This window comes from Apis cerana, linkage group LG6 (genome assembly GCF_029169275.1).
Source record: "Apis cerana isolate GH-2021 linkage group LG6, AcerK_1.0, whole genome shotgun sequence".
Taxonomy (NCBI): domain Eukaryota; kingdom Metazoa; phylum Arthropoda; class Insecta; order Hymenoptera; family Apidae; genus Apis; species Apis cerana.
In genome coordinates this window covers 7,673,045-7,698,869 of record NC_083857.1, presented here as the reverse complement: position 1 = coordinate 7,698,869, position 25,825 = coordinate 7,673,045, and the positions used below count along the sequence as shown (strand labels likewise).

The 25,825-nt window shown below is 33.6% G+C and overlaps 1 protein-coding gene and 1 long non-coding RNA gene across 7 annotated transcripts in view; one reads left to right on the top strand and one right to left on the bottom strand.

The window, feature by feature from the left end:
- Nucleotides 1-1,953: 1,953 nt before the first annotated feature.
- LOC133666245 (uncharacterized) lies at nucleotides 1,954-6,460 on the bottom strand. The gene is made up of 3 exons (XR_009830098.1): nucleotides 6,241-6,460; nucleotides 2,563-2,668; nucleotides 1,954-2,336 (listed from the first exon to the last, which is right to left on the bottom strand). It is a non-coding gene; the product is annotated as an uncharacterized LOC133666245 (long non-coding RNA).
- Nucleotides 6,461-8,361: 1,901 nt separating this feature from the next.
- Nucleotides 8,362-25,825, top strand: part of LOC108001507 (uncharacterized) — a 189,693-nt gene continuing 172,229 nt past the window's right edge. For 2 of the 6 annotated variants that reach the window (XM_028668338.2, XM_028668345.2), the window contains exon 1: nucleotides 14,171-17,246. The gene's annotated coding sequence lies outside the window, so the exon portion shown is untranslated. Of the gene's footprint in view, nucleotides 11,583-14,169; nucleotides 17,247-25,825 lie in introns of those variants that run through there. The other 4 variants (XM_062076192.1, XM_062076193.1, XM_028668350.2 and 1 more) reach the window with 4 other exon arrangements.

The window sequence follows — 25,825 nt, the reverse complement described above, 5'->3', positions numbered from 1 at the left end:
TTATTTTGGAAACTTTTTTTTAAATTTTTTTATCCTACTTAAGTACTTGATATTATTATTCTTTTCTGGTTACGAATAAATTGAAATATATTTACGGGAAATTTGAATTTTCAAGAGGAGAGGTTGAAATGTAAATTCGCGATTAAATTTACTTGAATTAAATATTTGGTAATTTATCATTGTGAAATATTAAATTTTTTTTGAAGACTTAAATAGGAAAATTATATAAATATACTTTTTTTTAAAAGAATGATTTAAACGATTTTAATAATAAATTTTAACAAATTTAATAAGAATTTAAGAATTTCGAATAATACGTTTAACAAAACGAGATAGTTCATAATTTCTGTAATTGATTAATAATTTTTTTTTAAGAATAACCGTATTCTTTTCATAATAAACATTTATACAAATCGTAATTTAAATAAAATTACCATATATAATAATCTCTATTAGATTCAAATAATCAACTTTCATTTCAATGACTCAATTAAAATGTAATAACTTAATCTTAATATAAAAAACGTAAATTGAAAATAAATTATTACATTAATAATTTGAGAAATCGATCTCTCAATGTTCTAATCACGAGAAAAATGTCGTTGCACCGAGGACAGGTCAGTCCTTTAATTTTAGTAACGATCCACGTTGGCACGCATGTGCAGCTCACGGATTGCTTAACGAGCTTTACCAGATATATCGAGTAAACTGGTCCATGGCACTAACAGGCGTACGATTTGTATCGTGCGATTCGCAGATAAGGGTCGTTCTACAAAAAAAAAAAATAGGATCCTGTTACTTTTTCGATTTGATTTAAGAGTTTACCGATGTCTGGAAAAAAATATTTGTCCGTATTTTTTCGTTGACATATCTCTAACGATAACGAATGCACTCGCAAATTGTTTATAAACCCACAATTTTTATAAAAGTTACATCGACACATATATCCTGAAAGAGTTTGATATAATAAATAAATTATTTATATTTAATTTTCTATATTTTCCAATTATCTAATATTCAACTCTAAATTAAATATATATATATGCTCGATATTTATGAGTTTTATCAATAAATTAATTTTATCAATTTCTCAGAAAACTAATCCATCTTAATATAATTTAATCCAATCATTGTATAATACTTAACCTCTTAAAGAATTCTATCACGTATCATTTAATTCCAACTACGTATTTTCTTCTCAAATATATTCAGTATATATTTCTTTCACATTTATGAAAATATTTCACAGAAAATAGATCTCGAAAAATGAACAATATTTCTTGCCAGAATAGTAATCTATCTTCTTCAATTCTACAGTTCAATACCGCATCATTCTTTCACGTGTGTAGAGTGAAACGCAAAAAAGAACGAAACTTAGTCCTTGGATTCATCTCGACGCCTATTGGCTTCCATCACGTAATTGACGGATGGCCATCGTGAGGAGGCGTGAGATCCGTTCAAGAATAAATCGAGACGTTGAAGCGAACCGCACCCTCCAGCCATTTTCCTTCGCCTATTAATTCAAAACGCGTTATATCCGTCGTATCGTCCAATAGAGCGGATGTTCCACATAATAGACGGCGTAGAAAATGCTGATGAAGAAGGCGTTCGAATTATATGTCGTTCGATTTATACGTCGTCCAGCTTGTAATAAATGATGACGGTGCGTCAACAAAGAATTTATCTATACCCTTATTTCTATGGATAATCAATGGCGACACTCGGGTTGAATGGGGTGGCTAATGGCTTTGTTGATTTTACCAACTTATCCTGTATCCAATAATTTGGAAATATCGAGGAGGACATTTCTTTTTACAATCGTAGAATTAGATACTTGGATTCTTTATGAGAAATAATCGATGTAGAGGTAAAAAAGAATGTGTAGATTGAATTTTTTAGCTGCATACACTGGATTGAAATAAATCATTTGATTTTTGAAGGGATGAGATGAATTTGTATATGTGGTTTTTGAATTTTTCTATTAATCTTTTTTTAATTATTATTATTAAAAGTTGTTTTTATATCATGTTATTATTTTGAAACATTGTACACGTACTCACACGGAGATAGTAGAGATATAGGTTAAACTAAGAAAAAAAAAACATGAGCTGTCAAATAGAAAAATAACGAAATAGAACGATATGTAAATCAATAATGTTATTGAATGTTTTTGAAATGATTATAATCCGTTTTATAGCAATGACATGCTGTGTACATCATGCTATATCTGCGTCATGCGGAGAAAATCCGTGTTATGATGGAAAAATATCAGTCCCAAGCGATTACTTTTTGTTGGATTAGTCAATTTCGAGAGAGATGAAATAAACTTCATAATTCTGAAAAGAAACGTGTGTTAACCAAGAAAATTCTGTTATTTTTTTTTACCGTAAAAAAAATATAAAATAATAACGATCGCTTTTATTTATCAAATTAATTCTGTAAAAGTTACAATTCCAAGAATATTAGAAAGAATAAAGTCATTGTTTCCTCTTGTGTGTTATTTCGTTATTACCTAACAGTACATATAAAAACGTGTTAGTGTAACAAAATAAACGTACTTACATGCATTACGATTGCTCTTTCATACGAAACCATTTTCATTATTCCATAAATAAAGTCGAGCTGTTGCCACTTATCAAACAATTTACGAAGAAGAAATCACTATTCTCTGAAAAAAAAGAAAAGAATGTATATTTGCTCAAGAAACGAATTGAATATATGATTTATGAATAGGAATAATAATGAAGTAGTTCCTTGCGTGTTGCTCTCTACGTACATCGGTCGCGTGCATATTTCATGAGGGTTCGCGTTAATCTGTACATAACGAATTAATAATAACCGCAAAATTAAGTTTCAAACAGAACGAAGAAAATTGAATTTCTTATTCAAAAGGAACTCGAATAGTAGGATTGGAAAAATCGTCGAAATATTGTTCCTCGGCTACTTTCTTTTCGCTTTTTACCGTGAAATTAATTCACCACTGACTGACGATCTTTCTTTTTTTTTCCTGAACGAAAGTCGAGGAAAATTCATTGGTCACGTTGGTTAACGCCCACGCTTCCTCTTTGAAAGGTAAAGGTCAAGTTTAGAGCGATAAAATATTGCAGCAATGGTGCAGATTTGTGTTGATCAGTTTTCAGAGTGTATTGTCGCTGTTGTTTCTTCTATTCTATATTTTGTTCTGTTGATAATATACATATAATATACATAACAATTTTTAAAAATTATCGTTATTAGATATATATAAATAATAGTCTATTAATTGCTATGGCATGATCTTAAATTTATGGCCAAAACAAATATTATGCAATATGTGTGATAATATTATTCGTGGATAATTAATTAAATAGAGTTTTATTAGCGATAATAGAAATATGTTTTATAATTTCGCAGGAATTTGTAAGTCTTCGTTGCAAAATGAAGAAAAAGATAAAATTTAAAAATGAATGAAATGAAACCAAGATACATAGCGTAAACTACATAACTTCTTATCAATACCGACAATGTTTCAGACGAAAACTTCGCAGACTTGGAAAAGCTTGGAAAAGCTCCGGCAAAACTCCTGTGGCCAACTTTTCAATTTGATCCTATCTTTGCCCTGCTGAGTTACAACATTTTGGCCGATGTTTTTTAGAAAATCCGCGTGATCTCGCCTCCCTGTTCGTAAAAAGTTTCGCCTAAATGGATATTATAATTCCTATACGATGTTCCGCTAACTTTGTTGTAACGAGTTTGGAATTTTCTCTATAATAGCGAGACGGATTTTTCAAAATTTTCCTCGTTGTTAGAATATAATAATTATATACAATTTCGATTTTATAATTTCATTCTATTGTTCCCGTTGTTACGATTTTTATACAGAAGCACAGTTTCAATCTTGTCGAATATACATATGTGATTGACAATAACCATCCATCTTCCCTTAGATCCAACTTCAACGCAATTCTATTATTACTGTAACACTTGCAGATCAATCATACTATATCCTCGATGCATTAATTCGATAATTTCATCCTCAAGCAATGATTAGTCGAATTGAATAGTAACGTATTATTCTCGAATTTAGTATCGAATCATTTATTCCATCTCGTAAATGGAATTATTTATTACACGCGAGACAAGATTCGTTTCCAAAAAACTTTGCTTTGCAGGAAAAACTATCGCAGTTGAATTTATATTTGAATTTTTTCCATCGGTTTATTATTTAATTTCAGCTTTCGCGGACTGGAATAGATAATACAAGTTATTACGAAAAGAAAAGAGAAAAAAGAGAGGAAGAGAAGTTTACTCGGACACTAACATTTTCAACGGCATAAAACCATGCAGATTTCATATCACAAAGACAAAAATCCCATTGTGAATCGTCAATGGCCGAGTTGGTTGCAAACATCCAACGTGCCTCTCGTCAACTCATACAGAAAGTCCATTCCCTGGTATGTGGCGACGAAACGCTAACAAGCTCGAGTTTGTCAAGCTTGATTTACCTTCACGCCGCTTTATTTGCGGGAACGGAAACTTCGTATTGTGTAATAAAAGCGAACGTTCATTCCTGTTTCCTTCTATGTATTGATTTCCATAACTCGTGGAATTATTTTTCGAGTCTTATCTTGTGGCATGTTCTTAGAGACAGACGAGAGGAAAGTTTCGAACATTCTTCTCTTCGATCGAGATTGAAATACGAAATAACCTTCCTGTTTGAACTCGGATTCAGAGAGTTTATTGGTTTTTTATTCGACTCCTTTATTGCGTGGGAAATGGAAAAGATTCCAATTTTCTTCCGCTTTGATGAAGAAATAGGGATGTTGATGGTGTAAGTGGTGAATATTATTCAATTTGTTGAATTTGATTGATGTTACGAGCAGAGTTTTGTTGAATGTTTATCGATTTTATGTTCTATACTTTAACGAGTGAAGTTTATATATTTCAAATATTTGTATATACAAAAATTAGTAATTTGAAGAAACTTTCGAACGAAGTGATTGTACGATTAATGAAAGAAAATTTTCTTAGTACTGGTTCTTGTATCTTCAAAAGTTTTTAGTTTTTAGTAAATTTAATAAATTATGTATGCATCACTTATGATAGAAAATTTTAGAGAACACATAAAAGAAGAGATATGTAAAACTTTTCGATATTACGAGAATGAAAATTTTAGGGATAGTTTCATCTTTTATACTTAAACTTTCTTATCTTATGCATATAGATTTTTTGATCTTTAAATTCGGGTTACTTTAAAAATATGTAAAAATTTGATAAAATTAATATCGAAACTTTGACGAAAAATATGTATATTATCTAAATATAAGTTAATCTTTTCATTCGAAATTATCCTTGACCTTTGAGAGAGGAGGAGGATAAACTCCAAATATAAATTCCTATTTAATCGTGGCATTTAAATGGCAGTTTCTTTAATTAGAATAAAAACTCTATTATGACTTTGTAGTACAAATTCATTCAAATTTATTTAATATTTTATAATATTTCTCGAAATTAGATTTTTTTACATGACAAGTAAAATAACTATTTTCTAGACTCTAAACGATTATTTTCAAAAAGTTCATCATACGAATGAATTAAAATCAATAAATCTTAAAATATCTGTTATAAAATCTCGATTAAATAAGTTATCTTTCACACGATCAAATTGAGAAATTTAATTAAATTAAACTCGATTGAACTGTTCAACTATATCATGTAAAGTTTAATTTGTTCGAAGTGCAATGATCGTTCGCGAAATTTATCATTTGTGTCGGTTATTTAATAACGAAAATGACCGATTTTGTCCCATCGCAAAATGAATAATCGCGCGGTTTAGGCTAACACTCACGTGACCCGAATTCGCACGAAGCGTCACGAAAAACGACGAGTAACGGCGAACACGAACGAAGCCGTCTGACCAGACGCGAAGCGAATCTACTTACGCACGGTGGATCATTCGTTGTTCAGTGGCGTACGAACTCACAACGTAGAAGCATCGTAATTGTCCATCCGATTAAACTACTTTCATGAAATTTAGAAACATAACATAAGAAACATCGATAATTTAAATTTTCATGCTTGCGCTACAGATTTTACTATCTACTTAATAATACATATAAACTAAACAAAAATCGTGACTCTACATTATGAAATTTAATATATGCATAATATATATCATAATATAACAATGCATACATTAAGTCAGTATCATGTCAATATTAAATTTAATTAAAATTGCGAATAACTAAATGTGATACATACGCACAAAGATGTTAAATATCCAAAATTAAATTCACAAGTAATTCACAAAGTGAAGATTCCATCGATCGTGCAAATATTCACGATATTGATCTCGTTAGATACTATAATCGCCAATTGCCCGCCTATCTCTCGTTACCACCCATCGTTCAACGAAAATATTTATACCGGCCGCGCCATCTTCGCCGAACATAACCTTCCAAGGGTTACTACCGTGCCGGTTAAAAACGAGGAAGCGGCTAATCCCACCCCAACGATTATCCCTCTTCTCTTCCCTCCAGTTATAACTCCAATTCCATTTCACTTTCTCTCTTCCTCCGTTTACATCTCTCTCCTCTCTCCACCTTTCACCCTCCATTTTTCGTCTCTCACTCCTACTATTCTTCCCCCACCACCGAAAAATCAATATGGAGTGGCGTCGGTATACGACGTGGTGGCCGCCACCGCGTGCCGCCTCTCTCCTTTCCTTTTAACTCTCTCGTTTCTCTTGTATTTCCCGCCCTAGTCGCTCTTTCCACATAGTATCAGCCAAGCATTCTTCCTATAGTACTTTAAATTGACCGTCCCTCCTTATAGCCGACCGATATCTCCGTCAAACGCCACGCCATCCACGAAACAATACTCTATCCTCGGCGAGCCACGATAGAAATATCAAGCATCGAGGTTTATTGCGGTACATGCAGCAACACGTGGAGTCTTCGTTGGAAAGATTTATATAACGTATAACATCGTGAGAGATTTTTTTAACATTCGATAGGAGTGATATAATTTTCGATGACAGATTTCAGACTTGAAAATCTATCGTAATCTTTTTGAGAAATTCTAAATGGGTGCAAGAGAAAAATTAGATGCACAGAGAAATAACATATTCAGAAGCAGTAAGTTGATCGATGAACATTTTTTTTTTAACATGAGAAAGATGCAAAGAATAAATCGTTAATACGAGGAAGTGTCTTTCAATCTCGATTTCAATTTACTGTTTAAATTGGAGATATATTGTAGTTGAATAACGTCGATTAGAGAGAACTAATTCGAAACTCAACACGATTTCTTTAATGATTTTCGTGGGTCACTTATCTGTCGACGTTTAACGTATCATTTCCACTTGGTCGAATAAAGCCACGAATTGTCGCGCTTCGTCGCCTCTCTTGCATCGTCCATCGTTTTGCGTCGGAAATATAATTTCTCTGGAGAATACGCGAGCGAATCGAGAAAAATCTGCGGACAGAAGGAAAAGAGGTAAGGGGAGGAACTGTCGAGGGACGAAGAAGGGCTTTGAGTTCTAGCCGGATTCTTGATACTAGAGGCGCAGTTCCTATTTTCGTGACGACTTGATACCGAGGTGCACGCAATTCCGACTGTGTAGGTGTTTGCCAAGTAATGGATCGAAATTTGGAATACAAGTTGGAGGTCAAAGATTTATCGTGAATGAAATATTCTGGATAATGGAATTTCCGTAAAGAGGATAGAGAGACGGTAATCTATTTATATAATTTGATTCAGTGGTAATAATCCTTGCGTACATGAATGAACTGAAATAAGAAGAAAAAAAATGGTTAATATATTCTTTTTATTTTAGAAAATATTATTGAAAGATTTGTATATTTATTTATTGTAATACGATATAAAGAACATTCTATTATAATTTTCAATAGAAATTTTATGAATGGAAATAAGTCATAAAAGCTGATTAAAAAAAATTGTAAAAATATGAAATATTTAGAGGAAATGTTAAATCTATTTTAAATGCAATATAAAAAAAAAGGCGATAATAACAATTGTATTTCAGATTAATTTACTGAATGAAGTTTAATTCGTTTAATATGTCAATAATATGGGGTACAATATACAATACATTCGCTTTTCAAATCTATATAAGCTTCGTTTAAGCTTAGTATCAATGTTCAGTTGAATTCATTTGATAAATGAAATATTAATTCAGTGAGATCATAATTACAATAAGACATATCGATATAATTGTAGATCTATTTAGAGAAATTCCTGATGCTCTACTTATAATTATTATCAAATTTCCTATTTTTTCTTCTCAGAATAAGATCCAATTTTTTAATTTAATTAAACATCATGTGATAAACCTATCGTGTGATAATTTTAAATTACCTTCACTTTTGCAAAACGCCAAAACTCACAAAACATAGAGAAGGATTCCTTTCCACTACAAACTATATATAAAAACAAAAGGAAAGAAAAAATTTCAGATCACCACTTATTCCCATCATGAAGGCTCCATCCCCTTTCTTCTTAAATTTCTCAAATTTCTTCGTACAATCCCATTACTCTCGAATCTTCCACCAGTTGGCTTTTTTTCTAAAAACTCTTTCGAGGTCGATTCCTCCGTTGAATTCCTTTTCACGATTCTAGTCATTGTCCTCGCGGGTGGTGCGTTTCCAAGCGTCTCCTCTCCCTGCTCATAGAAGGCTGTTGAATGTAGGGTAAACTGTTGAACGTGGCACAGTTCGTGTACGCGGTGTTTTGTCGCAGAGTTCCTCGCTTCTCTCGGACGATTTTTCATCGTCCACGAAACCGGTCGTCGTGATCCAGGATAAGTCGCACGCGAATGACTCGTTTCGATTCAGCAAAATAGATTTTTAAGCAGGTGTGCGTGCCTCGTTTCTGGGAACGAGGATGTGTAAATGTCACGTATGTAAATGGAAAGCCTCGCGTACGAGAATTTTTTTTTTATTTTTTTATCTAAATTTGAAAGGGAAACATGTTTAAATTGTTTTTCTGTATGTATAACAAATTGGGTATGGTGAGATGATAAACATTTTCGATAGGGATTAATTTTTATGATATTTAATTGTCATATATAATAATTGTTATATTTGTTCTTATACCAATTAAGTTAAAACGTGATAAATTATAAATTTCTCAGGACGATATTAGTTTTTTTATGTAAAGTATGATTAAGCTATTAGACAATTGTTACTCATTGTTAGTTTTATTTAGCAATTGTTCGCAAGCTGCGTCAATAATTTTAATTTTCTCTTTATCATTTAATAATTTCTTTTTAATCAAACTAAAACTAAATTTTATAACAACAAATTCATACTATAATCGTCTGATATCATTGTAAAAATTGATTTCCCGTTTTTTTCTTAAATGAACATATATTATTTTCTCTTTTATTCCCTTTCTCTCGAACGAATTCATTTTAACGATTCTATTTTTATTCCAATCGCTTGGGACTCCTGAGAATCCTGTATAATCTTGATAAAAAGGGAGCAGTGTGTATAGGGTGTGGTGTAAGGATCCCAAAGAGTTCTAATAAAATTCTCCGCTACATCTGCATAAACGCACGTAGCGTCGTAATCCACTCACATTACTCCCACTGGACGACACGCAAGAGGAAATCGTGCATTCTGAAAATGTCCTAACAAATTGCTTCGAGCTACTTACGTCTCTGGGATTAATAAAGTGCCGACCACTTGGAAATATTACTCTCCTCGCGGTTAAGAACGCGTCTAGATTCTTTTGTTCTTACGTTTACGATTATTGCGCGATCGAATGCGACTGATAAATGGAAAATGCATTGGGAAAGATATGGAGGAGTAATATGTGTGGACATATAGAGGTTGAAAATAAAAATTTGTCTTGTTAGATTTTGATTTTAAAAGTAAGAAAATAAATTCACGATTAATTTTATACAAAGAAATTTTAAGAAAAATTTTACGATACATCAGAATTTTTGGCAATTTTTGGGTAGAATTGTTTATACGTACATATTTTTATTAATTCTTGACATATCGATACAGTGTATTAAAATATTTGTTTTTGTTTAAGATATAATTTTAAATTTTGTATCTTTCATTTGAAAGATTTTCGAATCAAGTTAAACTTGTAAAATAATATCGGATTATTGTAAGTAAAAAGTAGTCAGTTCATTAAATAAAAATTCCGAGAAAAAAGCTTTGAATTTAGTATAATTAACTAGGTAAAAGAAAGAGAGTTGTAATTTTTGTAGAAAATTTTAGGAGATTAAGTCATAAAAGACTTTCCAATGCGCTAATTGCGCCTTAATTACCAATGCAATTTAAATTACCGCGCATGATTTAATAAAATTCCGAGATGTAACAAGTGATAATAAGAAATACACCGTTACAATCCATCCCGGCGAGTTCGTTGAACTCTACACCATCTTCTCTTCCATTGCTCCTGCCAGAAAACACCCATGTAACAACCTAGCTAACCTAGAGACACCGAACCAAATATCTTTCTCGCTAAATCCATCAGATTTAATCTAAACATCCCTTAAAATCCAACAGAAAAAAAGAGGGAGAAAAAACAACAAGAAAAAAATAATCCATTCCATCTGAACAATCCCATACTTCATTTCATTGTTGACATAAAACACGTTTACGTTTACGACATTCGAACGAAAAATTCAATCGAAACAAAACAAGAAAAAAAAAGAAAAGAAAAGAAAACAGAAAAAATCCAAAAACAAAGAAACAAATCCAGAAAAACTACAGGAAAAAAATAAACGTTCCACCGATAAACCATCCATCCAACAGAGGCGCCCTCAACGCGAGGGAAAGAGAAAACGGAAGAGAGCAAACCAAAAAAAAAAAAAAAAAAAGAAACAGACAAAAAAAAGAAAATCGACCCTACGAAATTCCGCTCGATGAGGATGGCACAGGAGCGGCTCTGACACGGTACGGTACTGTCGACATGCGCAGTAACGGTGGGACGAGCAGGGGTGGTGGTTCGAGTGGTTGATCGTCGTTGCCGCGGTTGGACAGAGATAGGCTGCCCTGCCTGATATCTCGGGCGGGGTGGGGGGTGTTGGGTGGAAGTGGTGGGGGTACCGGCAGGTTAGTAGCGAAGGTACACGTTGTGGCAGCCGGCAGTAGCGAGAGCCGTGCTTGCCACGGCCCACACGGCGGCCTGTGCGTGTGCGTGTGCGTGGGTCAGCCTTGCCCCACATTCAACCGTCGTAGTCGCGCGTCTTTCGGCGAGGTCGAGCCGGCGCGGCGTTCCACGTCGGTTGAGAAGCCGGGGGATGCTAGTTGCGAGGAAGTGGCGGCGTCGAGCAGCGTCCTCCCGCCGGCTACTCGCGCGGCGCCGCTCCAACAACGCCGGCAAGGCTTCCGTGTGAACGAACGACCTTCTTCCACGGCTTACCACCGGCCGACGACATTTCGTTTTCCCTCGCCGCCCGTGCGCACCGTGTGTTCATCGAGATCATCGCGCGTGGCTCGTGCTCGAGTATAATCCAGTCCAGTGCGTGCGTGCGTGCGTGCGTGTTGCGTGCCTGCCTGGCCCACGCGCGCGCGTTAATTCGCGTGTATAACAGGGGGGAAAAAGGGGGGACGAAAGGCGAGGTGAGACGTAAATCGGCGTTACACGCAATCGAAAGAGATTCTCGTTGGCGAGTGTAATCCGCTCGAGAGTAATTCTTCCTTTTGGTTCGATCGCGTGGTCGTGATGTGAGTGTGTGGGGAAATTTTTGGTGCGATAATTTTGGCACGCATCGATCGTGTGAGATACGTACCAAATATTTAATCGATCGTTCGAAATGTATGGTGTGATGTTCGTGGAGGAAATAATTTTTCTGACTTTCCTCGAGAATCGTTGATTTTTTCTTTTTTTTATTTTCATCGTTGTGGGGTGAAAAGAATTCGTTCGTTCGATCGAGAAATAGTCGAGTCGTGGGGAGAAAACTTCGGTCGCTTTTTAAATTTCACGATTTTAAACACGATCGCTTAATATTCGTTGCTCGTGAGATGCGTGGAGACAAAACGAGTGGAGAAACGAGCCGATGATGCTCGCGGGGGATGAAGGGGAGGAGGGACTTGGGATTATTTCCAACGACTTAAAATTCCGACAGCGGAACGCTTGCTTGAGAAGGGAAGAGATAGGTTCGACGTTCTTTGAAGCACGGGAATATCGCGGTCGTGGGGTGAATCAACGGTGGCGGAGGAACTCTTTTTTGCGGTCGTTGCAAGACGAATCTTCTATAATACGAATTCTTAGCATTTCTTCCATTTCTAGAATTTACGTTCGTTTCCGAATTCATGATAGAGGGACTCGAGCAGAGTCAAATAATTTTTGCGTAAGTTTGAGAAGAGGGGAATTTCTTTTCGAGCGAGAGTATCTCCCTCCACGCGAGAAAAGTCACGTTTCGACTTGAATTCGTTAGAAATTTGTCATGTAGAAATTCGATCGATTTCAAGGTTGAGTTCAGTATGCTGCATTTTTTTTTTAAAGGGAAAGTTTTGGAAGGAGATGTGATTAATAGTTATCGCGCGAGGGGTGAACGATGATTAGCTGATATTTATCTTGAATCTTTTGTTAATAAATCTTGAATTATTAAAGGCGGAATTAAAGTTCTTTTTAAATATCGACAATATTAAAACAATATTTTAATTTAATATCGATAAAGAATGAAAAATGAATAAAGTTGTTATAAATTTGTCACAATCGTTTTTAATTACAAATATAATTCATCTCTGAAATATCTCATATTCTTATCAATAAATTTTGTTTACGATATTAAAATTATTCTTTGATATTAATAAAATATCGAGTACAATAAATTTAATATATTATTATAACGTGTAATTCACTTCTCTAAGCATATTTTGAAACTCTCATCGATTATTTCAAATTTCATCGATCCATTTATATTTCTAATCCTGCCTTTAAATTTCCAATCCCATCTTCCTCCCCCTAAAAATTATCCTCGCTACAACTTATTAATCTTAATGCCACATTTCGTCGAGCTTCGATCATATATTAAGATTAATTACTACATCAAAAGCGCGTGCCACGATGAATGGCGAACGGAAATTCGGTGCAATTTTTTAATCTCTCGAAATAATCCTCTGTCCGTTTCATCTTTCCCGTCACGAGTGCATGCAGGCACAAGTGGAGGGTGGGGACGATCAAATTCGTTCAACGATTACGTCCCCTGTAATAAAAATCTTCCGCAATTGCGCCCCGGAAATTGGTTTAGCGGGTCAATAGCATGTTAGCCCGACGAGTTGAAGAGAAAGCACGCAGGTGTGTGTGTTCTATGGAACGTTTGAAAACTCCCTATTTTTCTTTGCCTTTCTTCTCTCTCTCTCTCTCTCTCTCTCTCTCTCTCTCTCTCTCTCTCTTTCTCTTTCTCTTTCTTTCTCATTCGTTCCAATCGACACGATCGATCGGGCCAACCGCTATAAATTTTCGTGAAATTTTCATTTCAAAAGGGCCGCCGTGCTTTAATCTCGAATTTCGTGGCTCCGCATTTATCCGGTTAACTCGTTGAAATCGTGGCGCGTAAATTATATCGCGTCTGTCATTAGCTTGTTGTTGCTTGATTGCCACTTTTCGAGAGTTTCGATAAAGTGATATTCGTACGCGAATTAAAACGTGTGTCGCTTTGATTATTCGAATCGTTATTTTGATGTTTAAAGGTTCTCGCACGTAGAAATTTAATAATATTGATAAATTGTATCATTGGTGGAGTGATCAGAGATTTTTTACATTTTGAAAAAAAGAACGTTTGGGAGTAACTCACTCTCGCACTGATTATTAACATTACAATTTGTTAAAATGATTTCTTTATTAAACTCGTTATGCGAGAGAATTTATTTAATATACCGATGATAGTTAATGATGTTACTTTTGCAGAATTATCGTTGAGATTACTAAAAGTAATTTCACTAGATAGATAATTCATAAATTTTTAATATCAATTATTAATTCTCTTGCACAATTATAGATGCAACAATGTTAATAGTTTCTTATTCTTGCAATTATTAAAAATGTACAAGTTCATTTTTTTATTTTGATAAAACGGAAAAATAATTATACATCTCGTATAAATACAGATTGATTTTGACCAATTCGAATCGATCTTTTAATTATAGATCATTTAATTATATTCACGTAATAAATACTGTAACTTTGTATGTATACAAAAATAATAATTGTTTCGAAATAATTAATGATATCCACAAATCTACAACTCTCTTTCTCTCATCATCTAACATACCATTCGTATTCGCAATATTCAATGATGATCCTATTAATCGTAACTCGATTTATTAATTCAAAGAAAAAAGTGTCTTTTCATTGAGGACACGATTCTTTATCTTGCTTTATCCACGCGTGTCTAAGTAAATTGCGTAACGTGACTAAAAATTTCTGAAGAGATTTTCATTTTTAGAAAATAGTATTTCATAGGAATTGGAGAAAAGAATCGAGCGGAAAGAGATTTCTTTTTTCTTTTTTTCAATTGTGCTTTGCCTTTTGTGGCCTTTTCCATTTGCGAAAGGAGAAAAATTGGTTTCACTGGTTTGTTTAAATTGTTTGTATTGGCGGTAGAGGTTAAATTGGAAATTGTTTTAGAAATAGACTAAAAAGAAGGATTCATAAATGGCTCGCCCTCGTAACTATAACATCTCTCAATTTCTCGTTTTTATTAACAGATTTAAAATTCTTTGTCGATAAATCATCGAACACCTTCTGATTTTTATTTTCGATACGAAAAAAGAGAGAGAAAGAGAGAGAAATGCTAACATAAATGACAAAATGTTATCTGCGAAGAAAATCGATAAACAGCACAACTTTGTATAACACCACTTCAACGATAAACGATCACATGCAAAAGTTATTATCACACCCCATAATCTCCACGAAGCGTAAAATATATTCCTGGTGTTTCGCTTCCTGTCTGTGTGGAACAAGGTTTCACGTTTTTAAAGGGGATAGTTCGTGTCAATTTCTCTACAATTACATGCCAAAGTGACCTTAATTTTTTTCTTAAAAAAAAAAAAGCTTTCTATCCATCGTTCTATCACAATTACATCCAACAATAGATGCATCTATTTTAAACCTTATTGCATTCGAAATTATTATCCAGTGGGTATCATAGAAGAGCGAATGCATGGACGAGTCTCCAAAATTGTTTAAATTATTTTCGATGTCCAGCTGATATTTCATGTAAAGGCTGATATTTCTGATAAAGAGAGAGAGACATCCTCGCATTCGAAAACAGGTATCGAGCTGCGAACTTTCGTGCCCTCGTTTAAAGCGATAACCTCTTGTGGAATGGATCGATAGGATACGTGGAACATGGAATCAACGCGCGAAGTAATTCAATATTTTTTAAATTAATGGTGCACTTGATTCGGGGTCGAGGAACAAAAGAAAGTTCGTCTCGAATGAAGATCAGAGAGGGGAATATTTAAAAAAAAAAAACAAAAAAAGAATGTCTCAAACCGACTCGTCGTCATTTCTCATATTTTTAGAATTTATTAAATTAGAATAATTTGAAATCTTGATGCAATCTTGTTGCTAAAATTGATCAGATAAAATAATATTTAAAAAATTTTTTTAGTTTTTAAGAATAATAAATTGGAAATCTCTTACATATCGCAAAAATGGGATTGTAAATGAAAATATATTCATATCTGACTCAAACATTTGGGTGTATACGATATTTGTATTGGTAAAAGTAATATATAATGCTGTACAATATTGTGCAATACAGTATTAAAGTGAAATAATTAATAATTAATATTTCGAAAATTATTTAGATTATTCCATCCATATGATATAACTTATTAACGAATTTAAAATTAAACGAAATTGAAGAATCATGTTTTTGTATTATATTTAACTTAAACTAGATTAAACTTCGTTAAAATAGATTTAATCGAAGGAATTGATTTTCCTATTACCAGAAAAAATTGAAAAAATTGTCGTCGGGTTAATCTCGGGATAGACTTCGTTACGCTAGATCAAATTAAATCAGACTAAATGAGGTTAGGATTAGAAAAGCTAGGTTCTGCTGACGGATGAATAATCCTCGAATTTTTTTTTTTTTGTCGAAAACCTTTAATCTCAAGCAAGCGGCTCCAAGAGCAGCGTATAAATTTTCAACGAGCAGCGTGTATCAGGGGGGAGGGGGGCAAAAAGCGATGGAAGGAGAAGGAAGGATATCGCACGATCGCGGCACACGTGTTTGTCGTTTCTTGCGCGCTCCCCGTGGCGGGTAGTCGTGCATCACCGCGCAAAATTCCGTTTTCAGAGGTCGACTTAGTGACGTATACGACGAAGAAGAAGTGTCTTAAATTGGCGAAGAGCGAATCAAGAGGCGGGCCGAGAGAAAGAGAGAGAGAGAGGAGAAGAAACAGGGACGAATAATTAAACCGAACGAATGGGAACAGGTTGACATATCGATTGAAAGAAACGACGGAATAGATGATAATTAGAGAACGCTTAGAGAGGCTTGTCGATGAAATCAATATAGCGAGATTAAATAAAATAAAATAAAAATATATATATATATATGTATATACATAGAAATATATTAATATATGATGTGATTAATTATTAAGAAGAGGATCTACTAAAATATATGTCTTTGGAGAGAGAAAGAGAGAGAAAGAAAGAATATTATTCGGATCTATTGTTTTATCTGCTCGTTCAAGAAGTTCACACGTCTGATAAGAATTATTAAGCTTATCTGCACGGAGAGAGATGCGAGAAGACGTGGACGAATAAGAGGGAGGATACGAGGAACGACCAAAACGAATGCTGTCAATTAATATTCTATATTATTCGTATCACTTTCGGATTTACTATTACGCCTAGTTCAATTATATATATATATATGTATACCGTTCTTTAACACGACACGAGCGAGATACCGTTTTTTCTCTTTAATCATTCTTCGAATTCTACCTCCAGGTTAAGAATATAAATTTAAAAGAAATAGAGGGAGAGAAAGAAATATATAAAGCCACGACAACGAAAAAGAAGAAGAAGAAAAAGAAGAAGAAGAAGAAGAAGAGGAAGAAAAGAAAGAAGATAAGAATCCACGCGGAGAGAGGGAAAATAGAGGACGTTAAACGGCCTACAAACGTATCTAGATATATAGTGCGCGACACGGGTCCTCGAGCGGACCCTTCACAATGGTTGTACCTGGTTTAATCTGCAGTTAAGACTTCGTCGTTCAGAACGGAAGCCACGCTCGCTTCCGTGCCATTACCAAGGTAAGGTAGCACTAGACTAAGTCCTTCAACGACAGTCTTCTTCGTTCGATCTCGAACAGTTTTCATGGTGTAGTATTATCATCTATGCTTCGTATAACCGAATGCCCTCGTTCTCGAGGATCAACGAGGCTAGGTAGGTTACGTTTCCACGTCGAAATCTGTTTTATTTATTTTCTATTTGCGTGTAAAAGTTATAGAAAAAAAAAGAAAAAAAGAAATTCATTTTATGAAATTGTGGAATGGATCTGGATAAAATGTAAAAAAGAGATATGGTATTGTAGTTAGTTCGACTTTTTCATACTTTTTCATAGTCGTCGCGGAAATAGAATTGAAATAACATTTGCGATGGTGGGATCATTGTTTTCGAATACAATGAGTAATTTGTATCGATGTCTTCTTTTCCTTCTTGGACAATGTATTGATTATGGTCGAGGAACGAATTTTTTTTCTTCTCGTTCTCCCCTCGAGTTTGTACGGATCGATGATTTCATTTTGTTTATTCGTTATTCGGTTGTTTTTGAGAGGATATTAAGGAAATAGATTCTTGATAATAAAATATTTCTGTGGCAGGTTACGGGATCTGTTACAGAGGTTTGGTGGTTATTTAGCGTCTAAATATCTGAGTTGCATGAAACTGTCGCGAGAATTCCATTTGTTCAAAGGGACTCTCGTCATCCTTTGATGATGATAATTCCTTTGTACAAGTCTCACTTTTTCCAAGAGATGAATATCTTCTGTTTCGTTTTAAAAGAATAAGAAAGATCTTTTTAAGTGCGAAATTTTTGCGAAGAAGTTTAATTTTCGATGATCGAGACAATTCATTGATGTTTTCAAGCTGATAAGGATAAACAGAAAAATATTTTAAATAACTGCAATTAAACGTTAAATAATTCGAAAGATAAATTGATTAAAACGAAAAATTAAGTAGATATCGTAATATTTTATGTAATTAATATATGGAACAGAGAAATTGTATTTACACGTTCCATTGTGCGGTGGTGTAATATTTTATGATTTATCTCGTTGATCACAAATAATTTTATGCATATATAAAATAAAGTATTAATAATATTAATATTTTGCGATAACAAATGCCATCGATTCTGAAATAAATAAGTGAAATTAGAAAATTAGATTATATATTTTTAAATTCTCGTAAACAATTCACGAAAAATTTTTTCTTAAAACATCTCTAAAATATGATTCTCAAAAGTTGATTCTTATGTTTATATTTTTCCTCCCCTATCTTTCTCATTCGATTCAATGAACTCTGGAAACACTGTCAAGAATCGTTTGGTTTCCTTTAAAGCGAAAGCTTGATTCATCCCAACTTCAACCACTTAGTTCAAACACCCTTATTTAACATCCCTAACACTTGTCATAAACATGAAACTTTCATTCTCACAATAAACCAGAGAAGGATATTGTGAAAGTCCCTTGAAAACAAGGAACAATAATACAACGAGGGATGAACAAGGATATCTTTAAGTTACTTAACTTCTTTTCATTTTACTCACATGATATTTTAAATTACCACACGTGACTTTTATTTTTCTTTTACCGAATAATATTTTACTGAATCATTTAAAATATTAATTATTATTACATTTATAAGTTTTAAAAATATATAGCTGCTTGCTATACAAGTTTCGTAACTTTTGTGTACATTTTCGAATTTTGCCTTATATATTTTGTATGTTTCCAATGTTAAACATTTAAGTATTTCTATATTCTGTTTGAACAAAGTTGATTGATATATTTTCCTCTTTGGAAACCAACATTTTTATGCACTTTATAGCGCGATTATGAAGCAAGCTATAGTAACAAAGACTATGCTATAAAGCAAGAAATCTTTCCGTGATTTATTTGAAGGACGAGCTCGAATGCTCGGTCGTGAAATGAAACTTTTGGCAGACACGCGGCACAATTTCCTGGCCGCTAGAGCGTCTTTACGAGCTTCGCCAGGAAGAAGAGCCGCTTTGAAAAACCGCTCAAACGTGCCAAGACACTTGTTGACGTCGCCTTCCGCTTACCATCTGTTTCCTGGAACATGATCGTGCACTTTTAAATCTGTTTCTGTTAATGATTCCCCTAATCGTTTTATTATTCCGTTTAAAATGAACTTTGGACTGGCGCATATCTTGCATCGTAATTAATCCATCGTAAAATTTAAATGTAATAATTTGAACAAAGACACTAATGAAATAATAGTAATAATACTGGACTACTCAATGCTTTTAAATATCGTAGATAATGAGACAAGAAAAATATTTCAATATGGTAAAAAGAAAATTTCGATAAGAAAATTATTCCTACAGCAGTATAGAATATATTTTTAATTATTCAAAAATTTATCAAAATTAAATATATAGATACTATGCAAGATTTATCTATCGATCATTTAAAAATTGTTTTCAAATTTATAACACCATTGGAATTATCGTTGAACACTTTTGACATCTTTAATCGTTTAAAGATCAAACAATTTACAATTGTTCATGAATCGGTAAAAATAAAAAAAAATTAACCTTCACATCACGATCTCTCGTTATACAAAGAGATCAAATACATCAAAATCTCGATTTCCTCTCCATCCTCGACAGTCTAATTTAGCTTTACGGAATCATGGTGGTAAAATGGTGGACGTGTCTGCGAATCGGAAGCGAGGCATTCTGTCGGAACGGTGGCGCACACTAACCGAATTCCATGCGTAAAATTGCCAGGATTGGTCGTGGACACGGCTCGATCACAGTCGAGAACAGTCGTTGAGTAAATTGGCCGTCACTTGTTTCACGAAAGCAAAACGTAAATTCCATTACGCAGATCCTTCTTTCGTTTCGATCTGTGGAATCGAATATTTACTATATTATAAGTCATGAGCAACGAATTCGCGATAGAGATTCGAGTGTTTGTTGAAAGAGTGTAGGAAAAGCAATTGAAGAGCAATTCTGAGAATGTGTATCGTGCTGCGAGGCAAGATTGCTCGAAGTGATTCTCGAGAGCGGAGATTGGAAAAGGAGAGAAAACACGTGGAACAAAAAGATATCGTCGCAATAAAAATTTGCTCAAAATTTTCAGTTATTGATATGGAAAAAAAATCATTGTTATATCGTTTATCGATATAATCCTATTGGTGAGTTTATTTTTCGAATTGATATTTTGTTGTAATTTCGTTGCGGTAAATATAAGAGTCATCGATGAGCTTATATTTCACTTACATTTTTCTCATCGAGATAATTTTTATAAATTTGTACTCGTTACGTGGACCAACGTCGATCCGTAAATCAATTGAATTAAATCGAACGCAAGCTCTGCGACACACGATTCCAGAATCGTAAAATTACAAAAAAAAAAATTGAAAAATTTCCTCTTCGAGATTCTATCCTTTTTTTTTGTCGAGAGAGAAAATTCGGGAGAGATAATCGACGAGCTCTCGCCTTGAGACATGGCCACGTTCCAATTCCTGTTCCCCCTCGATCCCTTATTGCCAACTCGACCGAGGTTCAGGTTATTACCAATATTGGCAGGTATTAATTATCGTTTAAAGCTGGAGGAAGTTGTGTAAGTTGAGCATTAACGCATCGATAGTTCGGTTCGGGGATAATTTGTGTCAATCTAACGTAAGAGAGTGTATTTTGTCCAATTGTGGAGTTAAAACGTTTTGCGATATCCACAAATGCGAAATATATTCTGAAAACAGGGGATTAAATAATTCGAGTCGAGTGTTATTTGCTGGAACGAATGTGTGACTATCGCAAAATTTTCTTCGTTCAAATATCGTTTAAAAAAATGAAGCTTGTCGTCGTAAAAATTACATGAAATTGATAAATATGCATTAATCATTAAAATTAGCCGACAAATTATAATTGCATCATAGGGAAATGTGACAATAGATAAAATTATTGCATCGATCAAGTATGATTTAACTGTGAGATCTCATTGATTTTGTATTCAAATAAAACATATCCTTTAATCTTGTTCGATGAAAAATTGATTCGCTATAATCGTGATAATTTTACAATATTCATGTTCAAATAATTTTAAAATTGAAATTATTGTTGTAAATCGATATTAAATGTTAGGATGAAAAGATGGATTGTAGCTTTTTTATTGCTATGCAAGAGAAAAGGATATATCTTTATAAGTCTGCATTGATTTATCTAGAGAAGTAAAGTATGCATGTATACGTGCAAACTTATTTGAGGCTTGTTACTTGCGTGCACGTGGATAATATCAATGGACTTGATACTATATTTCGTGCCAGGATTCATGTGCTTTAACATTACTACGTTGGCTAAATATGTAATAATAGCACTTTGATTTACAATGTTCAGATTACGTGTCCTGTCACAAGAATTATTTCTTCGCGTCCATTTTGCTTTTGTTCGCGAATAATACGTGAATCTAAAATATAAAAATTTGTTTATAAACGTAAAAAATAGGTAATGCGAATTATTATATATCTGACACGATGAGATTGATAAAATTACATTAAAAACTGAACTCGATAAATTATTCCTAATTTATATGATATGATTAAAATGGTTATATTTTATAACCTCTCTTCATCTCTTCAAATATTCTTTGAAATATGAACGCACATTCTTCTATTTTAATCGTTACAAAAATATCAGAAAATTAATTAAAATGGATTTATCAGTATTGACCGCTATAAATGCTTTAAAAAAATCAGAAATACCGAAATAGAAATGGATTATCAAATATATAAAGCTTGGAACATTATATATTTTGACTACTAAATAATATAAAAATATATCGTCACTGTCAACTCTATTTCTGCCATTGAACGATGCAAATAGAAGAAGAAGAAAAAATCAACAAAAATGGATTTACCAAGTGTGTCCTCCGTAGTTGATCCTCGAGTGGATAGCGTGGAAATTTGAATATCGAGCGTTTGGGAGGGTGTTAGCAGCGAAGATAAAGGCCTCTAGGAAGGCAACAACCCCGTTTCACAGCTATGCCACCAGTGCTAAAGCGATTTGACGAATCCCATGCGACGCGTGGCGTACACATACTGCTTCACCCTCATCCGCTCCTTCATTATTTACTTATTCTCCGAGACAGAGAATGCTCGAGCACTCTCTTGTCTCTGACCTCGTACTTTAAATATTTGCAATCGATACGATGCACCGTCCACGAGTCGTTGACTTCTTTTTTTTCTTTTCTTTTCTTTTTTTTTTCGCTTCTCTCCCCTTGTTGTACCCTTCTCTCGATCTTAAGGGATGAATTCGTTCTATTTTTACACCTTCTCTTAATTCGGTCGAGATCTTTTTACGATATTTTTTTCTTTCACGTTTTCATGCATGTACGAATCGAGAATTTCTCTTTAACGATTTGCAAATAGACAGCTTGTCAGACTTATCGAATATCGTAATGTATTATTTGTCGCGATATCGTGAGATTGTCTGTGCTGTCAATCAATTTTTTTTTTTTTTTTTTTGATATTCTAAAAATGAAAGTTCGAATTCGCTTTCACAACCTTTATTTTCCTATATTTCTTGATTGTTGCATACGTTTGTCAAACTCTTGATTCGTTGATAGAACGATAGAAAGAACGACAATTTATAAAATAGCTAAATAAAGTAGTTAACTTCACTTTCGTTCGACTTCATCCAACTTCACGTTTACGTACATTTCTCTCATCCGAACTTTCAAAACTTTCAAATAGAGATCAAGAAACGAAGGAACGAATTTCCAGGACAGCCAGTTCTTTCCATTTTTCGAAAAGGAGTACACTCTAAATCAGAATCAAATATAAAAATAATATAAAAATATTGTCCGTTCCTTATACTCGTTCAGAATCATTTCGAAGGATGATTCGAAGGAGAGATCGAGATGAGAAACTTGACTTACCGAATTTACTTTACGAAATGGCAGGACCGGTTTTATTGGTTCATAAAGTGAAGGTAGCGAAACTCGTCGAGGGAGCACTTATCCCACAGAGATGAGCTTGATATCTGGATTTATCTCACGAATCGAACACGGGAGGACACGTTCGTTCTCGAGTCGTGGTGTGTACACGCTTGAATTACTCGAAACAATATCCGTCTCGAAACTTGGTCGTGACTCTCTTCGATCTACTTCGACGTTCTGTGGATATAAACACGGACAGATCCGTAGTTTATTATTATTTCGCAATTCTTGGAACGATTGGGAAACAGTTTCGCATGGAAAGAATTGATTTCTGACAGAGATAATTATGTTGTTGTCTACTTCTTAACGAATGACCTGACATTCAAAGAAGGCATTTTACGAGGTATTGCAAAATATCGGATGTATGGAATAATAATAATTGTCTTTTAAAATATTTGTAGATCGAATGAATATTTTATAAATTTGCAAATTTAGAGAGAGAGAGTAATATTTTGAGATGTAATTTTTAAATTATTTTCATTTATTCGATCGATAAAAAATTAAAGTAAAAAGAAGGAGAGGAACGTTAAATAAATGAATTTGAATTTTGATTTTAAGAGAAAATTATTTCGATGAGTAATTAATATAATTAATAATGTTGAGCGCAATCATTAGCTCTCTCGTATTTCAAGATAATATATTGTATTTATGTTATCTCATTCAGATGTTACAGAGGTGTAAAGATACCGAAAGATTAACGATCGCGTTGCATGTCATTGCATAATATTATTTTCTGGAAACATTAGTTGGAAACATAAGGCGAACAATTACCGGTAATTTGAGTAATGTGTAGAGATACAATTGTGCAGTTGTTCTTTAATTGGAGAGATATCTCTTAAATTTCATTCATTCGTTATAACACTCCACGCTTGATCACGTTTTTTTCTAAACCATCGCGAAATAATATAAATGAAAAAAAATATGACATTTATTCAAAGATCTTTAAAGTTTAAGAATAAAAATTACTCGGAGAGTTTAAAATCGAATGAAAAAAGTAATTTCTTTCGCGTTTAATTTCAAAATGATATGACATTATCGATATTACAATAAAATTTGAAACCTCTTTGTAATAATTTTCAGAAATTTTTCTCGATGGTTTAAGAATGAAAATCAAAAATTCTTGACATCGAATATTTTTACTCCCTTACGTCTCCAGAAAGAACGACGCTTTTAAAATAAACGACACACGAGTCTTTCACGTTTCTCACGTATTTCCTTCCGCCCGTCAGAATCGCCTCTATCCACGTCTCTGCAACATGCGACATTTACAGCGAGGATGTGTGTCGTTGGGCGCAATGCACTCTCTCTCTGTCATCGTCTTCTTTATAGGAAAACCCGAAGCATTTTGAAAACTTCGAAGTCGAAGTTTCCGCTCGCTTTGGGATCGAAGAAGATCGAAAGCATCGTGCAGCGCAATCGCTGTACACTGGTTTTCTGTTGGCCGTGCATCCTCGAATCCTGCTCTCTCCATTTTTCTCGATTTCTTCGATCCCCGATCGAAAACTCGTTAGCCGAGTCGTAATCTTACACGCGAGATTCTCGCGTTAACTCTTGTTTTTTCGATTGGAATCGAGTAGAATCGACGATCCAGTTTCTGATTACCAGATGATAGGAAAGATGTGGTGAAAGTTTTTCAATTAAACTTGAAAGAATCCTGATTCTAATGTAAAAACTTGGAATCCATTTTGCATAAATTTGTTTAATTTAAGTAAAGGAAGATATTATTGTACGTATGTGAGATGACGTATTAAACGATGTCTGAATAAGTATAAAAGATTAGTTTGTAAGGAAAATTTAATTGATCAATTTGTTTGTCGAATAATATAAATATAGGTTCAATGTAAGAAATTAGAATAATAGACTATTCTTACTTAATCTGAATATATTGAAAATTATTTTCTAAAGTGTATGCATATCTTTTACAAGAAAGAAAAGGAAATTATAAATTATTCTTTGTAAGTAATCATATCAAATTTTAAAGGATATATTTGATTTCTTTCAAATGTATTTTCGTTGACAGCTAAAAATGAGTTCGATAAAAAGAAATTTGAATTAAGACAATGAATAATCCTGATGATCAAAGTTTATTAAATCAAGATTATACTAAACTCGAGCGTTAATTCCGCTTTGGCAAGTCTACATTAAGTCTATATCAAGAAAAAACTTTGGTAGTTAGAGATACATTACAGTTAAGATATTATTAAAAGGAAACTTTGTAAGTTTATGCAGTCCTCGGCAGAGCAGGAGTATAAAGCTAAATCGACACTTAGTTGCATATTTTCAGGATCTTCCACTCATTCCCCACTCTAATTAATACAATTTCATTTTCCTCTGCTTCAATATGAAAGTAATTTAATTTAAAAAAATCTCTTAACGTCAAAAGTTTGGAATTACTCTTCCATAGCTGCATCAAATTTTCCTACTATTTCTACAACTAATTTGACTGTTCAATTATTTCGCTATTCAAATTAACTAATTAATATATTAATTTTTCATCTTTTTCTTTCTTTCCTTTTAATTATGCAACCCATAATTAAACAATCCCACATTTTTTCATTAGATAAAAATCCATTCAATTACCATCACATTCGTCTCTCCAGAAAAAATTTACCAACCATTTCGCTCACCTACCCGCATATATATCA